Genomic DNA, 14,612 nt, shown 5'->3' with positions numbered 1-14,612 from the left:
CCCGCAGTGTAGTTTGTAGTTGTAGTCGCCAAGATGGCCGCTGACCACGTGGCTAGTGGCCGGGATGGCGCGTCGAGTGGCACAATGCAAAAGGGCCCCATGCAGATCGTGGAGATGCTGGGGGGCTGATCTTCGGTGCAAGGGCTCCTCGGTGGTGGGCGTTCTCAGTCCCTAAAGCACAACGTCGAGGGTGCCTCTGGTGCTGCACTGTCAGCTCTTCGGGTGTCTTCCAAGAAGTCCGGTCCCACGTCTCTCGGTGCCTCCACGGGTCCCTTCTTTGCAGGGACTGTGGATCGGGCTGTGAGAAGTCTGGGAGTCTGGGTCTTGTCAGGCTCTGGGCTCGGGCTTTGGCGGGAGGCGGCGGCAAAGCAGATGTTGATTCGCTGGTTGGTACCTGCTTTCACAGGGTGGCCACTCCTAGGCCACAAGGGAGATTCTCTTCAGTCTTCTGAGCGGCAGAATGTCGAAGTCCAGTCTTCTTCTTTATTTCAAGTTGATTCAGGATGATCTGCTGTGCAATGGCACTGCTCCCACTCTTATTCCCAATCTGAGGGGTGAATCACCTACTAGGTCCCTCCTCTGGGTGGGACCAGGAAGGGGGGCGGTTGCACCCCCTTTCCTTTGTCCAGCTCCTCGCCAGGCCTGGGTCTGGAAAGTCCCAGGACCGGTTTGGACTGGCTTATGCACGGGGACACCTTGTGTGCCCCGGGCATGTCTCAATCTATTCAGCCCAGTCCTACCCAATACACAAAACCCTGTCTGGGGTGGTGCTCGCACCTCCCAAGGCAGGAAACCCTTTGTCCAAGCCTCCCTCGCTGGAAGGACTCCCAGCAGCAGGAGGTCAGACTTGTGTCTGCGGTGGCAGCATCCATTTTGTGATGCTGAGGCTCTGGTTAACGTTAACCGGGGTTAAGGCTACACACATGTCGTGTCCCTCTAGAAGGGTGGAATGCTATCCCCGTCGACAGAACTGTCGAGGGGATAGTATTCCAATTCGTATGACACCTTACTCGACATGTTTTGATAAAGCCAAACCAAAGATAGCATATAACCGCGAGGATTATAATGCACTTAAGAGTATATGGTATGGCAGTATCCCGGAACAGCTTAGGGAGTGGTTCCCGACAGCTGCAGACAGGCTCAGCTCATGCTAGAGCACCATCTCACATATTTCCAAGCACTCTGCCTCCAGGATTGATGAGGCCTTCCATAGGAGTGGCTGATAGGAACATATGTATCCAGTTTAGGGTTAGATATAGGGATACTATATCTAAGTAAGAGGTGATTACACCAACTTACCCCAGCTGAGTGATCAGCCAGTTGTGTCAAATATGGAGGCCAGGCCAGGGGTGGCACAATACATGCTGCAGCCCCTGGTAGGCCTTGGAAACACCTATGCCCTGGGTACCTAGGGTACACTGTTACAGGGGCCAATAAGGTGAACCAGTTCCAATTCGTAATGCACCTAGAGTGCATTGGCAGTAATTTAGAGAGAGAACAGCAGGCTGTGGGTCTGATTAGCAAGCCCACAGCCACATTAAGTCATAAACCAGTGAAGCAAAAAGCAAAAATTTGGGGTGACCATAGGATAGCAGACCCTACTCTCCTACACAACCCCCCCCCCCCAAACGCAGGGACATTAGACTAACCTTGACCAGTTGTGTCTTCATGTTCTAAGTGGAAGTACCTGGAGAGACTATCTGCGTTGCCATGGTCAGTCCCTGGGCGGTGCTCCACTGTAAAGTCCATCCCCTGTAGGGAAATGGACCACCTGAGTAGTTTGGGGTTTTCACCCTTCATCTGATTAAGCCATAAGAGGGGCTTATGGTCGGTCTGAATCTTGAAGTGAGTGCCAAATAAGTATGGTCTCAACTTCTTTAGGGCCCACACCACAGCAAAGGCCTCCCTCTCAATAGCTGACCAATGTTTCTCTCTGGGGGTCAGCCTTCTGCTAATAAAAGCAATGGGCTGGTCCTGGCCATCTACATTAAGCTGTGAAAGCACTGCTCCCACTCCCAACTCAGAAGCATCTGTTTGGACAATGAACTCTCTTGAGTAGTCAGGACTCTTCAGGATAGGTGCAGAGCACATGGCCTTCTTCAGGTCATCAAATGCCTTTTGACAGTTTTCTGTCCACTGAACCTTTCTGGGCATCTTCTTGGATGTCAGATCATTAAGAGGAGTCACAATGGACCCATAGTTCTTAACAAACTTCCCGTAGTACCCAGTCAGGCCCAAGAAAGCTCTGACCTGAGTCTGGGTGGTTGGAGGGGACCAGTCCTTTATGGTCTGGATCTTACTCTCCAGTGGTTGAACTTGGCCTCCACCTACAAGGTGGCCCAGGTATACAACCTTGCTCTGCCCTATCTGGCACTTTGTTGCCTTGATAGTGAGGCCTGCCTTCTGCAGAGCCTCAAGTACTTCCTTCAGGTGGACCAGGTGATCCTCCCAGGTAGAGCTAAAGACAGCAATATCATCCATATATGCTGCGCAAAAGTCATCCAACCCAGTAAGGACTTGATTCACCAACCTTTGGAAGGTGGCAGGTGCATTTTTCAAACCAAAGGGCATCACCACAAATTGATAATGCCCACTGGGGGTAGAAAATGCTGTCTTGGCTTTAGACTCCTCAGCTAACCTGATTTGCCAGTAGCCAGCTGTCAAGTAAAATGTGCTCAAATATTTGGCAGAAGCCAACTTGTCAATGAGCTCATCTGCCCTTGGAATAGGGTGTGCATCTGTCCTGGTGACAGCATTGAGTCCTCTGTAATCCACACAGAACCTCATCTCTCTCTTGCCATCTTTGGTGTGAGGTTTGGGGACCAGAACCACTGGGCTAGGCCAGGGGCTCTCTGAAGGCTCAATGACACCTAATTCCAGCATCTTTTGCACTTCAGTTTTTATACAGTCCCTGACATGATCAGGTTGCCTGTAAATCTTGCTCTTTACAGGAAGACTTTCACCAGTGTCCACCACATGGGTACACCAGTTAGTCTGACTGGGTGTCAATGAGAACATATGCCTGTATGCCTGCAGAACTTGTCTACAGTAATTTTGCTGATGTTCAGTGAGGCTGCCATCTAAGGCCACACCATCAACTGAGCCATCCTCAGGGTTCTGAGTGAGCAGGTCTGGGAGAGGGTCACTCTCTTCCTCCTGTCCCTCATCTGTAGCCATGAGCAAGCCAATGTCTGCCCTGCTGACATATGCCTTTAGTCTGTTGACATGGAGCACCCTGTGGGGGCTCCTGGGAGTTCCTAGGTCCACCAAGTAGGTAACCTCTCCCTTCTTTTCCAGAATTGTATGGGGTCCAGACCATTTGTCCTGGAGTGCTGCTGGGGCCACTGGCTCCAACACCCATACCTTCTGTCCAGGCTGAAACTCAACCAGGACAGCCTTTTGGTCATGCCAAGCTTTTTGTAATTCTTGGCTAGCCTCAAGGTTTTTGGATGCCTTTTCCATGTACTCTGCCATCCTGGAGCGGAGACCAAGTACATAGTCCACTATGTCTTGCTTAGGCTTTTCGAGAGGTAACTCCCATCCTTCCTTTACCAGACACAGGGGTCCTCTTACAGGGTGCCCAAACAACAATTCAAAGGGGCTGAAGCCAACCCCCTTTTGAGGGACCTCTTTGTAAGCAAACAAAAGGCAGGGTAGAAGGATGTCCCATCTCCGCCTGAGCTTTTCAGGTAATCCTTTGATCATACCCTTTAGGGTCTTGTTAAATCTTTCAACAAGCCCATTACATTGTGGATGGTAAGGAGTGGTGAACTTGTAGTTGACACCACATTCCTTCCACATAGCTGTCAAATATCCTGACATGAAGTTGGCACCTCTGTCAGATATTACCTCCTTAGGAAACCCCACTCTGGAGAAAACTCCAAGTAAGGCCCTGGCCACAACAGGAGCTGTTGTGGTCCTAAGTGGAATTGCCTCTGGGTACCTGGTGGCATGGTCCACCACCACCAGTATGAATCTGTGCCCAGATGCTGTAGGGGGATCCATTGGACCTACAATATCAATCCCCACTCTTTCAAAGGGAACCCCCACCACAGGTAGTGGTATCAGGGGGGCCTTTGTGGTTCCACCTGCTTTACCACTGGCTTGGCAGGTTTCACAGGAGCGACAAAACTCCTTGGTGTCTTCAGACATGTGAGGCCAGTGAAAGTGAGGGACACGCCTGTACCAGGTCTTATTCTGGCCTAAGTGTCCTGCTAAAGGAATATCATGGGCCAAGGTGAGAAGGAAACCCCTAAATTGCAGAGGTATAACCAACCTCCTGGTTGCATCAGGCTAGGGGTCTCTACCCTCTGTGTAAAGGAGTCCTTCATCCCAATAAACTTTATAGGCACCTTGAGCATTCCCAGCAGCCTCAGCAGCAGCCTGCTGTCTGAGGGGTTCAAGAGAAGGACAGGTTAACTGAGCCTGCCCCAAGTCTGCCCTAGAAGGTCCCCCTGTCCCCAGAAACTCAACCTGATCAGGTTCAAGTTCTTCAGAGACAGTTCCTTCAGGGGTCTCAAGACCAGCTTCTTGTGAAGCTTGATCCTCACTTGTAGGCAGTTGGGAAGGCACAGCCTTAACTCTCCTGTTCTTCTTCTTGGAAGGTACTTGGTCCATTGTTCCAGGATCCAAGACCTGAGGTTCAGAGAGGCACTTTTTGGCCTGTGGACATGTGATGATATCCCTAACATCTCTGCATGAGTCCTGTACTCAACTTCTGACCATAGAGAGTTCTCCAGGTCATTGCCCAACAAACATTCAACTGGGAGATCAGCACTAACCACAACTCTTTTTAGGCCAGTTACCCCTCCCCAGGAAAAGTTAACAAGTGCCACACTATGTGTAGTAGTGACATTGCTGGCATTGGTCACCAGGTAATTATCACCTGGCATGTACTGTCCAGGGTCCACAAAGTTAGGTGTCACCATAGTGACACTGGCACATGTGTCCCTGTAAGCTTGAGCCACTTTGTTATTAATCAAAGGCGTCTGTCTGTACTTGCCCAGATTACTGGGACTAATGTCAGGGGTCAAATCTATGTCCCCTTCACAAATCAGAACAGCCTGTGTAAGGGTTCTGACTAGGTCAGAATCTCCTTCAGTTCCCAAGGTGATACCCACTACCCCCTTGGTTTGTCGACCAGCACTGCTAGCTGTACTAGTGGGTGCAGGTGCCTTAGGGGCTGCAGTGCTGGGGGCTCCACCCTTTTTACACTCACTTGTCCAGTGAGAGGTGTTTTTACAAGTTTTACACCAGGGTTTCTTCTGACCTTCTTTCTTCTTTTTCTTGGAAGTTTGGGACCCACCCTCTGTATCATTTTGGGGCCCTGTTGAAGACTTCTGGTCTTTAGCTTTCTGCTCCCCACCCTTCTGGTCTCTTTTCTTCTGGTCACCGCCCTGGTTCTGGTTCTGGTTCTTTTGCTTAACTCTGGTTCTAACCCATTTATCTGCCCTCTTTCCCAATTCTTGGGGAGAGGTCAAATCTGAGTCAACCAAATGTTGAAGCAACTGCTGGTTCTGACAATTATTTAAGATTTGTTCTCTCATCAGCAAATTATACAATCCTTCATAGTCTGTAACCTTGCTTCCCAGCAACCATCCCTCCAGAGCCTTAGTGGCACACTCAACAAATTCAGACCAGTCCTGAGTCTGTGTCTTCTGGGTATCTCTGAACATTAACCTGTACTGTTCAGTGGTTAAGCCTAACCCATCAATCAGAGCACTCTTCAGGACCAGGTCATTTCTAGAATCCCCCTCACTAACTGTGAGGAGTCTGTCTCGGCCTCTACCTTCTAAGGAGAGCCACAAGATTGCTGCCCACTGCTCCTGAGGGATCTGCTGTACTCTGCAGGCTCTCTCCATTGCAGTTATCCATTTGTGGATATCATCCCCAGCTTTGTAGGGGGGCACAATCTTACTCAGGTTTCTGTTATCAAAAGACCTGTCTTTATCCTTGTGGATATTGCTGCCACCAGTGAGTTCTATTACCCCACTCTCTCTAGGCTGTCTTGCTCTAGCAAGTTTCTCTTGGGCCAGGGCAACCTCTAACTCTTGTCTCTGGATCCTCAATTCAGCCTCTCTCATTTTGGCCTCATGCTCCCTTCTCTGAGGGCTAGTCATCCCCCTTCTGGAGTGACCATAAGAGCCTCTAGAAGCATGGGAGTTGTTAGAGTCACCTGAGTGAGTCCTCCCCCTAGGCTTCTGGTTAAGTCCACCTGGGGGTCTGAATGGGTTGTTCCCTGATTCAGTCCCAAATAGGCTTAAGTTAGCCTGGTTCAGTCTACTGACCAGTACCTGACTATTTCTGTCATCATCTGACTCACTGCTCCCCCCTTCTGTCTCTTCTTCCTCTTCCTCCTCCTCATCTACCTGAGGAGCTTCAGTGATGGGGGCTTCCTCATCTACCAGGATTATAGTGACAGGGGCTTCTGCAGTGTCATCCTCAGAAGGATGGCCTCCTTCAGCATTCCCTGTGGGGTCTGCCTTAGAGGTCTTTAGAGTCTCAGACTGGTCCAAGATCTCTCTAAGGTGGTCTGTGGTAGGGGAAGGCCCTGTCCTCAGACCCCTTAAGACACAAAGCTGTCTTAATTCCTTAAAGGAAAAAATAGCAAATTTGGATGGTGCCCTTGGAGGGTCACTCTCAGCAGGGACATTCCCAGTGGAACCCTCTGCTCCAGACATTGCTCTAGTGTGGGTGGATATGTTGCAATCTACCTACACTGGTGTTTACCTACTAAACCTATCTAGTAGTTGTAGTCAGGGTGTGCTACTCCCTTTGCTCCACAACAACTAAGTTCAGTAGAACTTAAGTATACTAGTCTTGTTTTATATGTACCTAGCAGGTACCTGTATGATCTTTCAAATGATAATCTCAAAGATTGTAATGATAAAACAACAGCAAGCTCAGATCCCACCGCTGCCACCAATGTGAGAAGTTGGCCTGGTATATAATGCTCACTAATTCTAGTGATCACTTTGTACCATGCCAAGCAACCCTTATGATGATTGGTTGTAAGTCAACCTTATAGACCAGTTATCCTAGTGGTAACGTGGACAAAGCAGTTTTAGGCTAAACTCTGAAAGGCATGTGAAGCCAGCTGTATTACCATACACAACCCCCTTGAATACCAAATGAAAGGACACCACACAGATATATATTGAAAATATATATTGATTTATTAACTAAAAGTATCCCCTGGACTCTTTATGAGCACAGAAGCACAAGCGTTAAACACAAGACAGTTTAAAATACACAAAAGTTGCACAACATGGATGAGCCCTAGGGGCCACCTAAACCATATACTAAGAAAGTGGTATAGAGATACTAATCGGAAAGGAAACAGGCCTAGGGCCTTGGGAATCGCTGGAGCTATTCGAGACTAGCAGTGACTAAGTTGGGAAAGGCCCGAGGGACTCGGGTGCAGTGTTTAAAGTGCACGCACTCACCAATGCAAAGTCTATAGTGCGTAAAAAGTACAAAGTTAGTTAGTTCGGAACCTTCCGAGTGACCTAGAAAGCTGAAACTTGAGACACAGGCCCTAGAGGTGTGTACCAGTGTAGGAACACTGGCGGAGCTGAGTTACCTCACCCACAGGAAGCGGGTGCACAGGGTCGAAGTAGTGTCGGGTTTCGTCACGCTGGTCGATGGTGCTTGGAGCTGAAGATGCTGCAGGCGGCTCGATGTGAAGCGTTCCGGTGGATCCAAGGGTGGATCTGAAGTTGTGAAGACCTGAAAGCAGAGGGGACAATGTTCAAAGTCACTAGCCAGTGACTACCGTGGAACCAGATTGGAACCAGGCGATGTCGGGTGCAAACAGGCTTTGAGGTGTAGCTTCTCTCTGCAGCCCCGTGGACACCGGGGGTCGAGGACGTCCAGGAGTCGGTCACGAGCTGTCCCACGCAGGCTTTTCGCTGTTGGCGGTGTTGACAACTTGATCGGAGCAAACAGGCCTTGGCTAATGCAAGCCACGCAGGAGTTGAAAAAGGTTTAACACTCTGACCAGCAAGGTCAGAGCGGGTGCTCCTTTTCACAGGAGCTAGGGCAAGTCTGGAGCAACCAGACTTGCAGTGTAGTTTGTAGTTGTAGTTGTCAAGATGGCCGCTGACCACGTGGCTAGTGGCCGGGATGGCGCGTCGAGTGGCACAATGCAAAAGGGCCCCACGCAGATCGTGGAGATGCTGGGGGGCTGATCTTCGGTGCAAGGGCTGCTCGGTGGTGGGGGTTCTCAGTCCCTAAAGCACAACATCGAGGGTGCCTCTGGTGCTGCACTGTCAGCTCTTCGGGTGTCTTCCAAGAAGTCCGGTCCCACGTCTCTCGGTGCCTCCACGGGTCCCTTCTTTGCAGGGACTGTGGATCGGGCTGTGAGAAGTCTGGGAGTCTGGGTCTTGTCAGGCTCTGGGCTCGGGCTTTGGCGGGAGGCGGCGGCAAAGCAGATGTTGATTCACTGGTTGGTACCTGCTTTCACAGGGTGGCCACTCCTAGGCCACAAGGGAGATTCTCTTCAGTCTTCTGAGCGGCAGAATGTCGAAGTCCAGTCTTCTTCTTTGTTTAAAGTTGATTTCAGGATGATCTGCTGTGCAATGGCACTGCTCCCACTCTTATTCCCAATCTGAGGGGTGGATCACCTACTAGGTCCCTCCTCTGGGTGGGACCAGGAAGGGGGGCGGTTACACCCCCTTTCCTTTGTCCAGCTCCTCGCCAGGCCTGGGTCTGGAAAGTCCCAGGACCGGCTTGGACTGGCTTATGCACGGGGACACCTTGTGTGCCCTGGGCATGTCTCAATCTATTCAGCCCAGTCCTACCCAATACACAAAACCCTGTCTGGGGTGGTGCTCGCACCTCCCAAGGCAGGAAACCCTTTGTCCAAGCCTCCCTCGCTGGAAGGACTCCCAGCAGCAGGAGGTCAGACTTGTGTCTGCGGTGGCAGCCTCCATTTTGTGATGCTGAGGCTCTGGTTAACTTTAACCGGGGTTAAGGCTACACACATGTCGTGTCCCTCTAGAAGGATGGAATGCTATCCCCGTCGACAGTATTGTCGAGGGGATAGTATTCCAATTCGTATGACACCTTACTCGACATGTTTTGATAAAGCCAAACCAAAGATAGCATATAACCGCGAGGATTATAATGCACTTAAGAGTATATGGTATGGCAGTATCCCGGAACAGCTTAGGTAGTGGTTCCCGACAGCTGCAGACAGGCTCAGCTCATGCTAGAGCACCATCTCACATATTTCCAAGCACTCTGCCTCCAGGATTGATGAGGCCTTCCATAGGAGTGGCTGATAGGAACATATGTATCCAGTTTATGGTTAGATATAGGGATACTATATCTAAGTAAGAGGTGATTACACCAACTTACCCCAGCTGAGTGATCAGCCAGTTGTGTCAAATATGGAGGCCAGGCCAGGGGTGGCACAATACATGCTGCAGCCCCTGGTAGGCCTTGGAAACACCTATGCCCTGGGTACCTAGGGTACACTGTTACAGGGGCCAATAAGGTGAACCAGTTCCAATTCGTAATGCACCTAGAGTGCATTGGCAGTAATTTAGAGAGAGAACAGCAGGCTGTGGGTCTGATTAGCAGGCCCACAGCCACATTAAGTCATAAACCAGTGAAGCAAAAAGCAAAAATTTGGGGTGACCATAGGATAGCAGACCCTACTCTCCTACATCTAAGTCCTTACAGACGTATAAGTCGGTTTCTGCTCTTGCTCTGCAAACAGCTAAATATGCCCCAGACGGTGAGTACTCTTATCCTGGACAGGTGTGGGTGGTGACTCTTCCCAACAGTGCAGCAGAAGTCACCATAGTTCACAAAGCACTCCGCCATCTTCGGGTGGCGAAAGAACTGGAACTTTTGTATCAGTAGAAAGCGCTGACACCCACATTGCCCTCCCTGACAAACTCTATTGCTTAGAAATTTAGATTGAAGGTGACATTCAACGCACCATTAGAGCAATATTTTGGGACAATGTAGCTTCTTCTTAGGATATTATTTTGCCAGAGGTTAATTGGCATTGTCCTTTTATTCTTGCTTGTCCCAAAGGTGAGGATATTATCCTTTGTTTTCTCATTTAGTTCCTGATGAAGTCAATCAAGCTTACGTTTCTGAATGGCTTTGGCCCCTGCTTTATATCTCAACTATTCTGGATGGGGCAAATATTCTCCTTTCCATGGAATTCCTATCCATTCCTTCACAGCCTTCACTGTACCATCCAATTAAATGTGATGCCTAAGCAGCTGTTAAAGACATTCATACTCAATTGGAGTACCAGGGAATAATTGAACCCTGTGTTTCACAGATGAACAATCCTCTTTTTCTGGTTTCAAAACCTGACCAATCTTATCGTATTGTATTGGATTATTGGCAATTGAATACTCATACTTGCACTTACACGGCTGATATACACAAAGTACAGCACTGATTAGTAAGATTGTTTGTAAGAAATGTAAAACCACCCTTGATATTTCTAATGGTTTTTTCAGTCACAATTTGGCTTCTGAGAGCCATGACTGGTCCCCAGTCACTGCACTTGGATCCCAGCGGTGATATGCACATTTGGCCATGGGGTATAAAAATAGCCCAGGTGTTTTTGCGGCTTGAATTGTGTCAATTCTCCATGAAATCGACCTTGATGCTTTGATCTATCTTGATCACTTGAATCCTCATTTGGCTAGAGTGGAACGCATAATCGTGTGGTTTGTTGCACTTGTTTACAAGTTCAACTTATTAAAATCTCAAATTGCTTTTCTGAGTGTTCGCAAAAAAGTAGCCCTCAAGAAGGAATTCGGGGAGGAGCGTGGCTAGCAGCCGACAAAAATGGCTGCACACTAACTCGGCTCCAGAGTCCCGCACCATCTGTCACAAAAGCCGGAGTATTTTGCACTGGAATTACTGCCATCAGCCTGCGAAATGAGGAAACTCTAAGTTGACACCAGCTTAGAGGGAAATCAGGCCAGAAAATGACCTGTCCACTTCGAGGCCTGTATCCACAGCGTACAGAAAGGATGGTGGCACCCTGATCGCCGAACTAGCAAACGGGGTACCCCTGCTTAGATTCTGCAGCGGAGGAAAGCCTAAGAGCACATACCGCAGTCATCATCGTAAGACGTTGCTGGCCTCTGCCCGAAAAAAGATTCACGTCTGTAGGGCTGCACGGACAAACGAGCCCCTGCGGGTGAATCTACAAGCAGTTGCAAAACCAAGACAAGCCGCAGATGAGACGATGTTGGGTAGCGTAGGACTGGCTGTAGTTGACTGAGCGTGTGTGGGAGAGTTGGGAGATGCAGGGCCAACTACCGCGCATCCCAGGTGAATCTGGCGGACTTACTCAAATGGACTGTCCCATACGACATCGGCGTAGCACGAAGGAGAAACTGCGATGAGGAAGGACCTCGCACCGTCAGTCATCTTCCCACAAGAAAGAAAGGGTGAGCCCAGACAGAGAGGTAGAGCAGAGGAGAGCGAAGGGCGGAGGAGCCAAATTTAGCAAATGAATGCCTGGAGCAAATGACAAAGGGACATAACCAGTGCTTTAAATGGGCCGGTACTCACCGGTACTGAGTACCGGCACTTCTTACATTTATCCCTCTGAGTACCGGCACTTCTCTATTGCGGAGGAGAGTACCGGTACTTATGAAACGTTGGTGCTGGTGGCCTTTCATTGATAGCCAAGGCACATCTGTAGACCTGAGCCGAGCCCAGCTGAACAATTCAGCTTGGGCTCATTTGCATATCATCGTTTGTTCGCCATCATGCTGTGTTGCAAACACAGACATCGAGGTAGCCCGGTGGTGACAGCGTAATTAAGAAAGCCGTGGGAGGTAACCAGGTTCAAATAACTTTACTCCCACCTGATTCTTTTGTTAACTAACTGGTTGTTTATGTTTGTCTGCTTGCCTGTGTGTTTGCCTATGATTGTTTTTGTGTGCGACAAAACAAGAGAAAAGGGGGGGGGGGAATAGAGACGCTATATTAGAAGTTATATTAACCCTTTCGATGCTCATGACGAGCTCAGCTCGTCATGATGCACAGTTGAGCTGTGCTGATGACGAGCTGAGCTCGTCATGAATAAAGAAGAATAGCAATTTTCAGCACAGGAGGGGGAAAACGCCTAGCAGCCAAGGTGTTAAATTAAATGTGTATAATGCTTCGTATGTGCATGTCTGCTTGTTTATTTGTGTGACTCGAGAATATATAGAATTGTGCCAAGCAACAGCAATTAACAGTATTGATGTTGCATACATTACAAAACAAGGAAACCTTAAAATATCGCTGTGTTTGGCTTTCCTTGTGTGTAATGAGTAAACAAACCTGCTTTGTTTATTCAAAGAAATTTCTAATGTGCTTTGGTATGTGCTGCAAGTGGTATCGAAGTCAATAAGTATCGGCAAGTGGTGCCCTAAGCCCCGCCCCTAGCCCCATCCACTCATCATATTTAAATGAGTACCTGCACTATTTTCCCCCCATTTAAAGCCCTGGACATAACATGTGTGGAACGAACACAACCGGCAACAAATGAAGGTGAGCAGGTAGAGATAGGACCGAGAACCAACCAATTAAGGCCCAGGGTGAGTAAGGAAGTGCACAGCAAGAATCCCATACGAAGAAATCGAAGCTCCACACCAGGGGAATTGTAACAATGGAGAATATACACTAGAGAGGGTTAACTGAGCCACATTGCCACATCGGTAGCTTACAAGAGGTACACTCCAAGGCACTCACAGCGCAGACCATGCAGGACATAATTCGCAATTACACCAGCGTGGAAATAGAGGCAGCAGAAAGAGAGCCATGCATGGGAGACCCAACAGGGCGAATAGGGCAACCAGCCCAAAATCAGGCGGCGGGGACCACCAGTATGAATCTGACTCCCTATATACAATTCCGGCCAACCTAGCAAAATGTAGGGCGGTAAGAGTAAACGTGCTGCTCTCCAAACAAAATTAGATAACTATACATGGCAGAAAGGTGCGAATTCACAAGGCAAATCAATAACCGCAACCCAATCACAGAGCCAAGCTTCTGCAGAACACTCAGAGCCTACCCTCCAAGATATAATGGCAGCCAATGTACGGACATCGCTGGAAGCAAGATTTGACTCAATCTCCATGGACCGCACCCTGGTCAGAGCCGACCTAAGCAATATGGATACGAGAGTCAAGGAAGTAGAAGGGCCTACTCACTCCCTTACAATGGAAACATCCAGCCTCAAACAGCAAGTCAAGGATTTACACATCAGAAGTGAACTCCAGGAGGCACAACTAAACGACTTCAAAGGCAGGGCACGTCGAAACAAGGTACGAATTCTTGAGGTGTCTGAGCCCGCAGTGGGCCAGTTGCCAGATCTTTTTGTGGAAAATTTAATCACAAAATACTTGCAACCACAAGGCCTCTCAAACTACTTCTCCTTAGAAAGAGCTCACAGAGTCCCAGGAGGAAAGCTGAGACCGGGGACGCCCCCAGGCCCCTCCTTGCAAAAGTATTTCATTTTTGCGACAGGGACGTTATCCTGCAAACGGCCTCAAGTGCTCCACCACTCTTCTTCAAAAATAGTAATGCCACATTCTTCCCCGATTTGAGAAAAAGGAATCAAATACGCAATGTTGTTGTCAGCAAAACTGAGAGTGGAGGCTGAAGGTAAAACATGGGTATTTACTATTCCGAAGAAGCATGAAAGTGGTTGGTCGGGTGGCGGTAAGTAAGGAACAGAGCAGCATATTATCAAGACAGGCAATAAAATTGACGCTAAAACGGCGATAATGGGCTTGATAATATGCTCAATGGAATTCCAATTGAAGCCCATGTTAGATGTGGAGAACATCTAAGATGGGCTACAATTGGAATTCCATAGAGCATATTATCAAGCCCATTATCGTTGTTTTAGTTTCAGTTTTCTGCCGCTAAAACAACGATAATGTTATCGCCTGTCTTGATAATATGCCCCAGAATGTCAAGCGGAAAACAAGAAAAACAGACCCATCAGAATCAACCGTTAACCGCCTCAGGAGTCACGACTCCCGTAGCAGACGTAATGGACAAGAATCATAATGAACAGTGAGACTTTAGAGGTTAAGAACTGCCAACTGTTGAATGTCCAGAATAGTTGCTTGTGCTGGCAAAAAAGTGAAAGAACCAGCCATCATTGAAAAGAGATACAGAAAAACTACACAAGCTCAGGGTTTGTCTTTAGGGTTTCGAACTGTGGTAGTTGAACTCAAGGTTGCTTAATGTAATTTAAACACAGCAGGCAGGAGAGGGAGTGGGACCAGCGTGACCATGAACCTTCGACTTTCAAGGGGAGGGCGACAGGCACTCTGCAAGGTTGGGGAGGCGGGTAGATTATATGCTGTCATGCAAGGGAACAGGTAGAGGGTACGTTTATCCAAGTTGGGAGGACTTTCAGGGTTGATAATAGTTCAGTCAGATTGTTAATGGGTAGAGAAACGGTGTCCAATTATCAAAGTATTCCACTTAAATAAACATTCAAATACCCGCTATTACATAAATAGTGTGAGACACCCAATGCGCACCATTAAGGCACAGGGAGGAAAGATACGGAGGGCAAAACTACACAGACATCACAGTACATATGACTGATAACAAAGCCG

The sequence above is a fragment of the Lissotriton vulgaris genome, chromosome 2_2 (genome assembly GCF_964263255.1).
Source record: "Lissotriton vulgaris chromosome 2_2, aLisVul1.2, whole genome shotgun sequence".
In the NCBI taxonomy this organism is placed as follows: domain Eukaryota; kingdom Metazoa; phylum Chordata; class Amphibia; order Caudata; family Salamandridae; genus Lissotriton; species Lissotriton vulgaris.
This window is presented reverse-complemented; position numbering follows the sequence as displayed.